Source organism: Strix uralensis, chromosome 2, assembly GCF_047716275.1.
Source record: "Strix uralensis isolate ZFMK-TIS-50842 chromosome 2, bStrUra1, whole genome shotgun sequence".
NCBI classification, from domain to species: domain Eukaryota; kingdom Metazoa; phylum Chordata; class Aves; order Strigiformes; family Strigidae; genus Strix; species Strix uralensis.
Window position 1 is genome coordinate 39,213,119 of NC_133973.1, and position 15,603 is coordinate 39,228,721.

General features: G+C 41.9%; 1 protein-coding gene across 4 annotated transcripts in view; it reads left to right on the forward strand.

Moving 5' to 3' along the window:
- AGPAT3 (1-acylglycerol-3-phosphate O-acyltransferase 3) overlaps nt 1-15,603 on the forward strand; it is a 94,273-nt gene that overhangs the window by 44,794 nt on the left and 33,876 nt on the right. The window contains exon 1 of one of the 4 annotated variants that reach the window (XM_074858450.1): nt 8,164-8,540. The exons of the other annotated variants lie outside the window; for them this stretch is intronic. The gene's annotated coding sequence lies outside the window, so the exon portion shown is untranslated. Of the gene's footprint in view, nt 1-8,163; nt 8,541-15,603 lie in introns of those variants that run through there. 4 annotated transcript variants of the gene reach the window in all.

Below are 15,603 nucleotides of genomic sequence, written 5' to 3' on the forward strand. Positions count from 1 at the left end.
AACATGCGCTCTCATATCTGTTTTTAATAGATAACACACTGAGTTAGGACACCATGAAAATGAGAAAGGACTAGTCTTCCTTGGTAGTCTAGAAACACTTGAGAAGGTCTGGGTATATTAGGTGCGTTACAGCATGGAGCCCTCTTTCGCAAGGTGGAAAGTGTTGCTCTGAACTCTTTTCAGAACAGAGCAAATATTGTTTCCATGCCCTTCACTTCAGTATGTCTCCTCTAACTACTGAGCCTGTGTATAAGAGGTGGGCACCAGAAGATCAGCTCTCCTTGTTGTGACACTTATTTGGAAGAAGTGAGCATGACAACTGTGTTTTGTGAAGCACTCAGTCCTCTCAATCTTTGAAAGTGTTTGGACTGCACCCCACTAAGCTTTGCTCCCCAGAAAGATTAGGGAAAGAGCAGCCTTGTCGGACAGTGCTGGCTATGCTTGTGCCTGGGACCCAGCGCTATTCCACACTGCCAGGTTGGTCACTGCTCTGGGCTGGCACAGGGACCACTTCTAGCTGGGGGCATCAGGTGGTGGAAATCATGGACCAAGGACCTGTAAACTGGATCTCTTGGGGATGTTTGTTTAGAGAAGAAAAAATAGCCTGAACTACAAGTGCTTTCTAACAAGCTGTAATGGCATTTATTCTCACTCTTTTATAATTGTTTTGAAAATGTCAATGTTGCCATGGGAGCAGTTGTTTTCACGTGTCTTTTTTTAAGTTGTGAAGGCCACACATTCGGGTCCTTAGACAGTATTTTCCAAAGCAGCAGAAAGTACAGATGGGAATATGAATGCTGTCGCAGTGTGTGATTCAGGATGATATTACTATGTCTTAACAGCAAGGCCAGTTTTGTATCAAGGGTTCATTTGCCCAATCTCTGCGCCTGTGTCTCCCTCTTCAGGGAGCCTCCCTTTCCGCCTTGGTTGTGGTCTTGAAGTTTAATGGGACAAGTAGCCTGATGCACAAGAGTGGCTTGGCCTGAGACGGAGGAGTTGGAGATCACACAGCTGATTACATCTGTGACTGAAAACAGTTGGCAACCAAAGGACACTCCTCTAAAAACAGAGCAAGCCTCAATCCTGCTGTGATGTAAGGAAGCAAACAGAGAGAAGGAAGCTCAGTGCAGTGTGAGCTGGTGATGTGGTTGCTGGACTGTTGTGGCAACTGCTGGTGTTGTACTGTGGCAGAGAAGGGGGTGTACATGTCGGAGTGTGGGCTGCTCACTCGCACCGCAGGGCCTGGCTGCGGGTCCTTTCTGGATGGCTCTCAGGGCAGATACTCCTTGCCCCAGCCTTGTGAGCTTTTGCCTTGTACTCATCTGGGTACTTTGGATCTTTTATTGCAAGATGGGAGCAAAAGACTTAAGCATCATGTGGTTCTTTTTTCTGTACTGAAGGTATAGCAATGCCACTTGTTATTGCCATGTGTGCCCCAGAAGGAAAACATCTTCAGTGTTTATGCCTGTGGGCCAGTGTAGTGCTGGGATGTTTGGTAACATAAACTTACAGCCCAGTTACAGGTGCTGCTGTGTTAAGGCAGTTTGTCCCTCTGTGCGTAGCACTACCTATTTCTTGGCTTTATTAGGTTAACTGTTCCCTAATGTCTACTGAAAATATCTATTTGCTAAAAAATTCTAAAGAAAAATTAAAACCGAAAACAAAACCAAAAACCCAACCGTTTGGCTTAACATATATCATGTTGGTACAGACCTGGGATGAGTAATAACTGTAAAAGCTGTTATACAAGCAAACCTCAGGACATGCTGATCTTAAGCATGAGTTAAGAGTGAGCCTTTAGCAGTGCCTGGGAGTTGGGACTTCTGAACAGTCAGTCAAACCAGGCATGGGATAAACTCCCAGTCGCTTGGACATAATGAATTTAGTTACAGAAAAATATTTCTTATTAATGCAGTGAAGTTTCAATTATTACAGGTATTTCTGAAATGTGGCTTATTATACTAAAGGTAAAAGGAATTTAAATAGAATAAATCAAAAGAAGTAATTCATGTTTAGTGGGCTTGAAAGTGAACAGCACAGACTGCAGACTCAAGACGCAATTATACACTGAGTAAATAGCATGAAGGTTCTTGTTATATGTCTTGATTGGAGAAATATTGATTCTCTTAGCTTAGTTCTGGTAATTAGACCAGTCTGCTTGCTTGTTTATTTTAAATGAAGCTAGCCTGGCTTGCTAGACTCATTGTCTGTAAATGTGTTCTATATTAACACGTTGCATTGAACTGCAGGCAGTCTTCAATATCCTTGAATATCTGATTTTTTTGGCATATAATTGCAGATGAGCTAAGGGTTATTTTGGCAGATAAAAATGAATCATAAAAGCATAAATGCTGCTTCTCAAACCATTACTCTGCCTGACTGAGGAGCTTTTGAAGAGCAGTACCAAGCTAGCAGTTGTGACATCCAGAGTTTGAGTATGGCACACAGGCTATTTTGAATATGAGGCTTTGCTACAGTAAATACCTGTTTACTAATGAGCTTCTAATTTTGCAAATGACGGGGAGCAATTTTTGACTTGGCAGTCCAAAGCTGCGAGCTCCAAAAGAAATGGGTGCCCACTTTTATACTATAATTTCACATTTCACATTTCTTTCAGTGCTTCATAACTGTGCCAGGTAACAGAAAACAACCTCTGCTCCAGTGATGTTGTGCGTCTCCGACAGGAGTGGAAGCGATGCAGTAGAATGTACAGAGATGTAAAAATTTCCACACAGGCAGCTGCCTGCCTGGCTCAGGTTAGGTCACTGAGGTCACTACCATGGTCAGATTAATATCAGTACCATGGCACCTGTAGGACTGAGAAAGTACTCACAGAGTCAGAATTATTTTAATGTCTTTTTGCCTAGGTCCAGTCAGAGCTAGTTTACATGAGACAATGATAAAAAGAACAGAGAGCATCTGTGAAAACTCCTGTGCTTTTGCTGTCAGTTGTGGAGCAGCCCTCACGCAAAGTATCTGTCTGAATTTTGCTGGTGCAAGGCAGGCCTGCATTTCTAGTGGGCTAGTCATTTCAAGGATCCCTGCATCCATCAGTAAAAGGATATTTAGGTCACCTCCTCTCAAACATTGCATTAAAAGGCTGCTGTTCACAAGAAGCTGAACAAGTGAAACTGAATCGCGACAATGCTAACCGGTCCTGGATTTCTGATCTTTGTTGGCAGCGTCTTTCAAAGGCTGTTTGTGTTCCCATAGAAGGGTCCCCTGCTCTGCAGAATTTGTAGTAGTTTGAATTAACTGTATATGCTACAAGAGGCCTGTTTAGCAATAGAACGCCAAGCTACCAGGAGATGAAAGATCTTAAGAAATGGGGAGAGCTGTAGATGTTTATTTTCAGGTTTTTCTCTCACATGGATTTTAAAATAGACGGGCTGTTTGCAGAGTGGCTTCTGTTCAGTTTCCCAGCTGAATGGCCAACAACAGCGTGAACTTTGACAATGTACAGACTTCCCACTTCTAAGTTAATTTTTTTGAATGGGTGGGATCCTAAATTTGTGAAGTGTTCTGGTTGTAATTTATAAAGTTTTCACCATGTGCACATTCATGCGCATGCAGTTCAGCTCTGTGTTCAAAATGTAGTCTTCAAATTTGTGTAGGAAGGAAGGGGTTTTTATTTTTATGGTGATTTTGAGTTTTTTTTCTTGTTTTTCAGAGGAGGGGGAGAGGGGTTGTGTTCCATTTACACTGAAAAGATTGTGTGTGGCTGCTGCCGGTATTGGTATTCAGTCCAGAAGGTGTTGGTATGATCTTGTCTGAAAACACAGAACAAAAAACTTTGTCCGGCATATTTGATTTTGCTATCAGTCTGTTTGATAGTCTGCTCTATCTTTTTAGAAAGATGCCTGCTTTTGTATATATGCAAAATGAGATCTGACCACAAAGATAATGATGAATTCAGAATGATAACAGCCTTGTGAAATATTTGTCAGTGAAATAATCCGAAAGAAGTATAGCCATTGTGTTCAGATAAGAACACACTGCTGATGGCAGCTGAGGTGACAGGAAAGAGACTAGAAATTGGATCCTGTACAAGGAAGAAGGGGGATGATGTGGGCCCCTGCCCTGCTGTATAGCTCTACTTTTCTTGCTTTCTTACCCTTTCGGTTGTGAATAGCAGACTGTATGAAGCAGCATTGCACTGAATATCCTCCTCCTCCTCCCCAGGATCAAACTCCCTGGTGCAATTCAGGCTGCCAAGTCAGCTCGCGTGAACCGACTGAGGAACTGTTTGGGTTGTGTACCTGTTGGATTTCCAAGCCATGTTTTTTCACCTATAACTCCTTCCTGACTGCAAAACGATGGAGTTTTATCTTAAGCTGCCTGGGTGACAGTCACCCAGCAGAACATCTACCACTTGTGGTTTTAGTATTTTTACTTCTCTCCCTGTCTCCCCTGTGATGGAGATCATCTAAACCCAGATACTTCAGAATGGCGTCTTTTGTCTTCCCTCCTCCTCCACGTGGCCCACACCTCCCTCCCAGGTTGAACCCAGGAAGATTTGTTGGTGGAAGTGTAGACATCCTGTAAAGAAATGTCTAGAGGAGGTATCCTTGTCTGTGTGACAAATGTCAGTCTGGTGACAGGAGGATGGTTGTCTTTTGTCACAAATCTGTCAAGAAGACTGGGGACTGTAAAGTTACAATTGAGTGGTGTATGTATTCTGCTTTTCAGCTATTTTTTAGAGCAGCCTTTCTCAATTGTTGGTAAGCTGTGAACAGTTAACAGTTTGGTGGTGGATTTGCAGGGTGAAATAATGCAAATACTCTTCTGGGGAATTTCTGGATCTAGCAGAGCACTTGCAGGGGAAAACTTTCCTGCTGTCTCTCCTTGGTTTTGCAGCTGTGATTCTTACAGCACATGGATAGCTCTGGTGTCATCTGGGGCCTTTGCCTTACTGTGCTACTCATTTACTTATTTAATAATCATAATAGATAATTGTATTTATTTAAGCTTTTTCCATCCTGGCAGTACAGATTGTGGTAGCAAATGCTGGAGCAGAAGCATGAGGTGTAAGCGAGCGAAGCCAGTGTGCTGAGTCTTGCATTTGTCTCCTAGCCTGCTCTCGGGAGGGGATAGGAGGGAGGTGGTGGATTTGCTGCCGGACACCCCCAAGAGCCTGCCTGCTCCTGCCACTTCACTTGCACTGGTCATTGTGTGTTACTGTGGATGCAATCATAGAATAAATCGTATTGCTTCCCTTTTGCTGAACGTAGTGTTTTATACCTAAAATTTAAAGCAACTCAGCACTTCTTGAAAGACAGGCTTTCAATTTCTTCCCAGTTAGTATGCAGTACTTCAAAGAAATGCTTTGAACTTGGGTACGGACTTGTAGGAACGCATGCAGTGTTTGCATAGATTTCATTTAGCAGCAGCCAGAACTTCCCCGTGTTCAGCCACAGTACATTTGCATGTTGACACGTACCTCCTGGTTGGCTCTCTCTGTTCTTTATGTTTGAGGGTTGATTTTTTTTTTTTTGCATAATTTTCCATCCAGAAAGCGAAGTTTATCATTCTTCTTAGAACACTGATCTCAGATGAGACTTTTTTGTTTGTCCTTTATTTTGCATCCCTGTTTTAACAAGTAAGGAAACTGTGCCACAAAGCATTTTCCAGATTGGCATAATCTAGAAGGAGATGGGTCCCTAGGTTTCACAGATTGGTGCATAGTGCACTTACGCTCCTGAAATTTCTTTTGTAGTTTATTTTTATCTGAATACGAAGGATGAATTCCCACTTGCCTTGAAAATTCAAGCACTTGGAGTGAAGAGGAGCATTCTGTGTAGTCTTAGAGAAGAGGAGACGCTACTGAGATTTTTCTTAATCATCAGAGACTAAGATCGGCAACATTATATAATTACATAACATTGATTTACTTTATACAATACAAGAGTCCTATTACTCAAATAATTTTGTACTAATAGGGCTTCTGTTAGATAACTCCTTTTCTATTTGTTATGTAAGGGCTGGTATTATAGAATCACTGTTTGAATACCAGCACTATAATTTTAGAATTGCTTTTATAACAGAAATACCAAGTAAGCCTTGCTCCGAATATAGGCAATTATTGCAATATCCTTTTTTTTTTTATTAAAAAAAAATGAGGCCTCTTGATAATTGCTACTTTGGTTTTGTTTTTTATTTACAAAATCCTGACACTGTCCTGTGCCCAGTCATACTCCATTATACGTGTTTTCTGTAATGAATAGTGTGCACTGGAAGAGTGTGATTAGCAGTCCTGGAAACTGGTGATTGAGCTTCTCCTATGAAAACATTTCAAGTGCCAGTTTACAGACTCTGCATGTCTGGGACCCTCCTGTCATCTTTGAACTGCGTGTGTGTTTGTCTCTCGGGTTTGTGGATTTATTTTAGTATAATTTAATGTAATTTTATTTCTGTAATTGAGAACAGAAATAGTGTGAGCAGTCTCAAAATGAGATTGAAGAACACAATCAGTAAAAATTCCTTTGGACCCCACAGAAACTAATTAAAGGAATTTAGTTGCAGGCTATCTCCTTCACTGACAAAGATGTAGATAGTAGTAAGTCTTTTATCTGTGTAGTTACTTGAGAAATGTGGTTGAGCTATAGGTGAGGTTGGAAAATTTTACAATAGACTTGGACTTTGCACAGGATATAAGAGGGCAGGAGGACCTATTGACTTGGTGCATAGAGAGCACCCATAATTTTTCTTTAATTCATGAATGCTGTGATGCTTCTGTCCTGGTTGAGAACTTCGTTTCCACTGGACCCTACTCAACAATGCTTTCTGGAGTATGTTAGATTTATTTTCTGTGTGCTTTTAAACTCTGAGGCAGCTTCTTACATTCTTTTTCCACCCAGCTCTGCTGAACTTCATACCAGATAAAATCTCCTATTTGGCTGTGATTTTTAAATTCACAGCCTCTTTTTTTCCTTTTTCGCCAAATAGTTCCAACTATTGTCTGTTTCCTTGATTGTAAAAACTTTATTGTATCTTAAGTGGTTTTGTACTGTCTCTTTCCACTTTATTCAAATCTCCTAAAATCTCTGTGACTCCACTTACAGGGCAGCCAAGGGTTTAAGAGGAGCTAACAGCATGCCGTAGCTTTCTGTAGTGCTGCTGCTAATGTTTGGTCAGAAAATGGGAGTGTTGGGGGTCTGACTACCACTTTAATTTTTCTTTGGTGTTTAAGCTAGATTGTGTTTGGATTTTATTTCTTCTTGTTTCTTTTAGAGGCCTAACTCTCGCCACGCCAGTGAAAACTCTTATCTGCACAAAGGGCTGTGTTGCCGTAGTGGTAGGTGAATGGGAATCACACTCTTCGGTCCGACTGTTGTGTCCCTGTGCAGACGTGGCCTGCCTCAAGTCTCTCTTTATCTGGACTATAGCACAGATTATAGTGCAGAACAGCCGGATGGGCCCCTGAGCCTTAATCACACTGGTGGCACTGTGTTCCTGCTGCCTGGGTAGGGTGTAACAGCTGCTGCCTTGTTTCTTTCCTCTCTAGGCTCTGCTATCTCCTTTTTGTTAACCAAGCTGGTGGGGTGTGCCTGCTGTGACTCAGGCCTCCCGAAAGCCCTGAATTTGGAGCAGGAGGAAGAGAGAGAAAATACAGTCATCATTAGTTGGGTAGAGCTCTCCTCCGAGACCCGCAGAGAAAAGATGAGGGCAGTGGACTTGGGAAAGTCCCCCTCCAAGCAAAGCACCTGGGAGCCTGCTCCCCAGCTGCAGAGTCCCTTCCTTTAGTCTGCGCTGTTCAAAGGTGACCCTTCATCACGCCATGAAGGCGAGCAGTCCTTCTGCCCTGCAAGGACTGCGCTCTGGATGCAGACCAAACCCTTTCTCTGCCATGATGTTCTCTCAAGCCTTGTGTTCACTCTGTGTGGAGAAGAGACAGGCTTTGGTGGGGTGGGAGATTCCTTTTGTGTTAAAATCTAGATTTTGTTAAAATCGTTTGTCAGTTCTTTAAAACAAAAAAGTGTCAAGAGGCAGTGCTGAACATACGTACCTCACCATGCAAGCGAATCCAGTTGATTGTAGCCTGGTAATTTGCTGTAAGAAGATTATTGGATTAGAGCAAAAGCTTGGTTTGTCAGCAACACCACCTGATGGTAATATTTCTTGAGAAGTATTACCTATTTTAAATATTAGTCCACTTATGCCCCAATCATACCTTCATTCTTGAGGTAAGAGGGGCTTTTTTAGTTTGATGTTTTACAAAGCCATGTAACAGAGAGGACACCCAGCTCTTTTTTTTTTTTTTCTCCTGCTGCTGAGCAGGCAGTTTTAGGAGCTGCAGCACTTCCAGATTTACCTTGATGTGCTTTTGTCATCATAATCCCCGCTCCATGTCAAGACCGATTTGCATTCCTAGCCAAGACTCGCATCGTCCATTTTTGCCGTTCCGTTTCTCCTACTCCTTTTTTTGGTTTTATTAATCAATAACAAATCGGGAAGATGTTGGTAAGCCAGTCGGGTGTATGCTTGCTAGCTGGAATCTGCGCTACATTCATCGCCCTGGCTTTAGCCTATTACTTGTATTGGTAAGTTTCATTTTTGCGCTGTGACTGATGGTGGTTTGTCCTTTAAAATTCTTTCTTGGGGTGGGCTGGAGAGTGCTGGTCCTTTTGAAGTGCTCCCAAAGGCTCATGTACTTACTGGTGTGTTGCTGGGGTAGATACCTTCCTTGATTTGTGCTGGTGCCCTCTTTATTTGTCATGGGACTCAGTTTTGCCACTATTTGAGTTTTTGTACATTTTTATTGAGCTGAGAGCATAGTGGCTAAGGGTGCCATAGCATGCATTGGGTAAGATGGTGATTGTGTCTTTCCAGTTTGTTGTGAGAACCTTTTTAAACTCCTTTCATGCTCTTGCTTAGCATTTGCATGGCTGTCCCTCTTGGCACACAACTTGGAAATTAGGCTGCGACAGGTTCACAACGCACTAGGGTGTTTGTGGGACACCCATGTCTTCAGCACCTCAAAATAAATGTTTCAGGCAGGTGCGAATTAAGGACTGCTGTAGTTTTTTTCCCCCCCCCCACCAGGAGCTCAGCAGTTCGCTTCCCCTTGGGGGTGATCTGGGGCCTGGAAGGGTGGTGGCATGGAGCAGTGAGTCCGGGAGCTTGGGCATACCTGGGTTTTTGGCCATGCTGGAGAAGTGCACAGCAATGGGCCTGCATGGGTTTGGGAAAGGTAAGAGCAGTGCAGAGCTGCCCTAGATTTGTGGGCTGGCTTCATTTCTACATCTCTCTACATAGGTCCAAGACTTTCAGCCAAAAGAAATCTTTGAACTTCTTAGAGCTACACCTGGAGCAGTTAGCAACTTTTAGAAACCTGAGTGCAATCTGTTGACTAGTTTTAGTGGAAAAATTATGCGTCGCTTCAACTGTAAAAGGAAAAGCCTGCTGGAGTTGTACTTAATATGACTATGACTGGAAAACTTTCCAAGGGGTGTGATGTTGCTGAGGACAAGCCTCCAACATAAAGTCTGCATTCTTTTGTTTTATAAGGCGATGAGGAGACAAATAAATGAAAATCTGTGGGGTGATCTTCTTGGCTTTGTTTTTGCCAAGTACTTCCTCCAGGCAGTTATGCCTGTGCTGTTTACAAGCCTACAATCCTCTGTGTGTGTACGCACACACTTCTAGTATTAATGAGTTTATTTATGTTTAATCTTTAAAGTGAATCTCTGCGGATATGTAAGCTTTCAGCTATACAGTGTGACAGCTCAAATTAAAATGTGTGATTGCTAGCCTCTTTAGACCTCAAAATATTCAAGAAAAGAGGACATATGTGACTCTACAGTTCTAATGTTAAAAACCAGGAAATCTAGAGCTTAAGGATGTTAACAGCTGTCCTGCTAAATGCTTTTTTACTAAAGAAAGTACATGTGGTAGGTATATACATGAACACAGTGTAGTTTTTAATTAATTACGCGTGTCTTGAGTCAGTATTAGGGTGTAGTGTATGCATCTGATATCAGTTATGCTTTTGTATTGATACAAATATCTCTGTGTGTGTGTTACACATAGGTATAGCATGTGCATCTCCTTTTGTAATTCTTTTTTTTTTTCCCTATTTTGTTCACTCTTAAAATTCTTGACTTGAATCCAGGTCAGATCTGGTTTGCAGGAGAGATTACAATTCTGCATACAACAGGAATTAACTGGTATTAGGTCAGATCCTCTTCTTCAACAACCTCAAGGTTCAGGAGAAAATTAGTGACATCATCTATTTGTTTGTGAAAAGAAAGCTCATTTAAACCTCTCTGATTAGATATGGATGAGACCTGACACAAGTACCTCAGAGTGGTTTTTTTGGCTTTATTGGTGTGGGGTTTTTAACTCTTTAATTTGTTGATGCTTGAAGAAAACTGACTTTGATAAATAGTTTATTAATTCTGTAACATAAGTCTATTCTGTAGGAAGTAATTAGACTAACTTTTTTCTTCTTCTTAAATGTGTTAGTTTGGCTGCTGCAATTCCCTTAGAATATCCTCAGACAGAGCTGGAGTGATTAAGATCAGAGATCACCAGTTCAGCAGGGAATCAACTTTTGCATATTGAGAGATTAACCCGGTTTTTCTGTAATTCCGTCTGTGATTTTTTTGCTTCTCCAAGATTGGAGCACCCTTATTAGCTTGCTGGACAGGACATATTTTGGTCGCCTTCTGGGCTAAATTTAATTTGTACTCTCTAAAGAATTCTAAAGAATTCGTCTAAGGAAGTGAAGTCTTTGTTCCTCTGGGATTTATGTGACACCCTGCAGGCCTGGGACTGGCTCCCTTGCTGCATGTCTGATGCAAGAACACCACCAACCTCAGAAACGACCTAGGAAATCCACCATGCCCCTTCCTCCCCACTCCAAAAAAAAATTTAAAAAAAAAAAAAAGTTGCATTGCTCGGCTGTGTGAAGGCTGGTGCTCAGGCAGCAAAGAAAGATGTGCAAGGGACCACACAGTAACCGTCTCCTGAAGTTAAAGGCAGTTGTGTAGGAGTTAGTCCAGAGGGCTCGCATGCATCTACCCATCTATGCCTCCATACATAGGCTCGTTCTGCTATCAGGTATGAATGCCTCATAAGATAAATTGCAGCAGTCCAGTGTATAATTCAGAGTGCAAAACTAAAGTCTGCAGAAATTATAAAAGCATGGGACATCACATTTTCTTCTTTGGTCAGTCGTTACTGCCTCACGGATTTTGTTTGGTTAGTCTGCGCAACATGAGATGCTAAAAGAATTGTCCTTTTTCACCAATCAACAAATTGCTTTGCACATAAATAATTGATTTATCATTCTGTGTGTGCTTGTCATCACTTAATATATAGGATAAACTCATAAAAATCATCTGCTGTAATTTTTTGTGGTTTGTAATTGACCCATTCCAAGCTACAAAATGTTTGAAAGAAATGCCTTTTCCATTCTTTTTCCCTTGTTGCCAAATCTGCACTCTAAGTTTCAGCTTCTGGCCACCAAAGGAGCCCGAAATACTAACATACATTTAGTTTGATTAACTAGTGTACTTAGAACTTAAGGTAATTTAACTCGGTGATCTTACCATGTTCCTAGCCCTGCCTTGTAGCTTGAGTGATGTGTCAAAACACCTGAATTTGCCATAGATGTTTTGGTTTCATTAATGCACTTTGAGTTAAGAGCAAAATAACCCAGATCACAAAGTTTTGGCTGCTGTTATATTTTGTACTGCAATAGGTTAGGATTTTTTGAGACAGATTGAGAGAAGTGGAGGCCTGTGCTAGACTTGCACGTATATTCAAGTAGTTTTAATAAGCTGCGTAATTTCACTACCTATTTATTTTATTTGCTTATTGACTGTAATTGTGCTTTGCCCTCTTAGTTTCAGGTGTTTGAAGCAATAGTTTAGCACGTGATCTCTAATGATGTCTATCTTCACTTGGGTTTTATTGGTATTTCCCATTATTGTATTTTTGGAGTGAATGTATTGTCTGTTATTTTAGGCAGAATAACCTGGAGGTTCTTAATTTGTATGTGCTGGAGGGGTGATTTGCACACAGTGGGGGCAGGTTGTTTCCATGTTGGTGGGGAGCCCAGTGCTGCTGGGGATGGGTAAGCACTCTGGGGAGTACTCCAGTGTAAATGCTGACCTGGTCAAACATGGGCTTTAAGCCCTGCTCTTGTCAAGTTAGTGCTTGGTTTGTGTTTTTCTTCAGAGTAATGCAGCAAAAGACTGCATGGTGACTGCCTATTAAAATATTGTTTTAAAGAAAGATTGACTTCCAAGAGAGATAAATAGGCAGAAATGAGTAGCCAGGTTATCCGTTAGTGCTCCTGCACCAGTTTCCCAGCCCTGAGGGGAGCAGCAGAGCGGATGAAAAGCACAGCTCTGCTGGCGGGCCCTGCTGTCCATGCTGGCTGAAGCGAAGAGAGGGCCCTCTCACAGGTGGGGGACTCTTGGGACAGATTTAAAAAGTACATGCCTTATCTATACTTAGTATATTATTCCCATATCTAAATGCTATTCCACTTCACTGATGCTTTTATCAAAATGGTGAGGGAGAGGAGCATTATGCATTGGCTGGCACGTGCTCTGTCAGACCCACGGACTGTAACTGCACCACCATTAAGGGAGGCTGAGGAAGAACAGGCCCAAGCCTGACAGAGGAGCAGTATGGTTTTCTGGGTTCATCTGTACAGATTATCACTCAACACACAAAGTGCGACATATTTCTATATAACATCTATTACCCGTGGGTAATGTGCTCATAATCTATGGTCTGCTGTGCTTGAAATATCACCACATTTGTGTAAAAGCCACTGTATGCTCTGCTGCTTTATTTAGGCAGCTTAAACTGAAGCACTGAGAAGATAGGTGTCCTACATTGGGTAGTTATCTATGAGATAAGTGCCTAAAGATTTAAAGCAGCCAGTGTCTTCCTAACACACCCGTAGCACAAAAACCATGCAATTTTAAGAGTGTGGAATAAATCAGGAGTTTGCAGAGAAGTTGAAGCTTTGAGCAGTGTTCTCGATGTGGATTTTGGGGTGTTGCTTCTGTGCTGTGGCTGCTGCTCATGGATCTGCAAACATGGAAATCTTGAATGTCTAAAAACTCATTACCCAAAAAATTTTGTGATCATGCCTATGTGCATAAACCATGAGTTTATCCAGGCTAACATAGTATTGCTGTGTATTTAAGTTTGATGACCTGAAGAAGTTGAGTTTGGCAGATTTTCATCCTCCTTTGTTATGGAAATGTATTTTACAAAATATTTTATGTATTATTTAAAATATGTTATAAATAAATCTTATCTGTGTCCCTCTACTCAGTGATTTGTTTTGAACCCATTGAAGCGTTTCCAGCCACACTTGGTTGGCAGATGGCAGTGAGGGTGTCTCCAAAATAACTGGAATCCTAAAAGCTTAATGGAGGTGACCAGGGAGAGGAGAAAGGGGCTGCTAAGAGCCTCACCTTATGGAAATATTATGACATAAAATTGGGTGTTCTTTGATAATCCACATCTCTACACGGATGTGAGCTTGTAAAAGTGTCCATCAACACTAAAATACAAGTTTGTAGGGAACCAGGCTTTTGGACTTACTAAATAAATTCCTCTCTTTGGCAGGCTGCTTTCTAGTGACGAGTAGCTGGTTACTCAAGCTCTTCTCTGTAACCAGAGCAATCGTTATGCATGAACAGAACAGAGATTTCTATATATTGGTCAGAGCTGGAGCTTAGGAAAAACATGAGATACTAAAGGCTGTAGGAAAGACTGGAAGAGCAGCTGTCAACACTGCACAGACATCTTTTTTACTCTGGAACACAAACCAAGTTGACCGCAGGGACTTTGCTGATCATGCCCCTTGCGGTGGTTGCTTTGCCACAGACCTCTAGTCCAGAGAGGCAGACACTGTTCCCTTTTCACTGGGGATGTGCAGCAGTGCAGTTCCCCAGGCACTTGGTCCCCAGTGGCTGATTTGAATGCCCTTTGCAAACAAATGATGTCAGACTGTGATATGAAAGATATGTGACTTAACATTCTGAAATTTGGAAGATACAGTGAGAGCGCCCCATCGTTTTAATGCTAGTGAAGAGATTAAGAGTGGCGAAACAAATGCTGTAAATACTTAAACTTACATCTGTTTTAAGAAAGATGAACTTGCTTTAAATCAAATCTTAAATTTGAAGAGCTGGTAGAGGAAAAAATGAATCTGTGGCTGAGTTACCTGGTAGGGCATGTCTATACTGCAGCTGTGATGTGATTAGTTTTAAAGGAGGAGTGAAATGCTTGTAAGAGTAGCCATGGCAACATAAAGCTCACTGCAGGCTGCAGAAAACACCTGGGAAGTGGAATAAAAACTCAGGCAGTTTGGACTTAATTACTTGCTCAAAGTGCATTGCCTGCCTTCCTCTAGAGCTCATCTGGTGTCATTTCAAGGAGGAAAGAGGTCTCAGAATGGTTTCCCATAGTCAACTATGAGGTCTCAGGATCCTTTTTTCCATTGATATTGTAACTGTGGGCTTGTAACTTTATAAGCATTCATTATAAAAAAAAAAAAAAAAATAAAAAAATAGAAAGTATAGTTGGGTGGGATCTCTGGAGCATGCTGTTTGAGTTTGAGGCAGCTTTCAGCAGGGCTTATTTCGCAAATAGGCTGGGTTGCTCAGGGTGTTGTGCAATTGGGTTTTGAAAATGTCCAAGGATGGAGTTTCCTCAGCCTCCCTGGACAACTCGTTCCAGTGATGAACCACTGTTCGTACGTTGTTAATACAGCTAGTGGTAGTACAAATTGGTGTCATCTTTTAATGTATGGAAAGAGAGAAAAGAAGCCTTGGTGAGGAGTGGGCTTTGCCATTAATTTCTTTTGGAAGACCGTCTGGGAACATGAAGGGCTGTTGCTGGTGAGAAGTTTTTGATCTTCCCAACATTTGTGTTTGGGCTCATTGAGTTAGACCCTTGTGAGCTGTCACTGGGAGAGTGTGTGCCCTGGCAGGACTTTGGCCCCTAATACAGAGAGTACATCCGTGATGGCAGTCCTGTACATACCCAAAATGATGAATGCAGGGTGGATCCAGTACTGTCTTCCTCTGCACTGGCCATGTTCAGGTAGTGTATCCAGACAGATGGTGAATGGGTGAGAGAAGCTGTGTCAGTTGTTGGGCTTTATGATGTAACATCCCAAGATGACTTCATAGATATCCAAAATTTCGGGAACTGAATGTAAGGAACTGAAGGAAGTAATGCCTCAAACATTCATTGACATAAAAAGCCTCAAGGACAAATTGTGGCCTTTGTGGTTAGTCTAAGGAATTAATTATCTGCCTAGGGAAGCGCAGAGTGTATCAAAGGGTTCACGGCTCCGCTCCCTTGTAGTTCTATAGCCAAATTCCTTAGATAAGCCTCGAAGGGGGGAGACATAGACTGAGTAAAAGCATATGTTTGGGTTAATGCCTACACCTTAATTTATGACTATAGCCTTGAAGGAGAGATAAAAGATTGATAAGAGACAAACAACCAACACCAGATGGAGCTAATGACTGGATAATTGCCCAAGAAACAAACTGAGGAAAAGGTAAAGGTGGTAGGGGGAGATTGTGACCACTGACCCAATTGGACAAAGGGTTTGTGTAC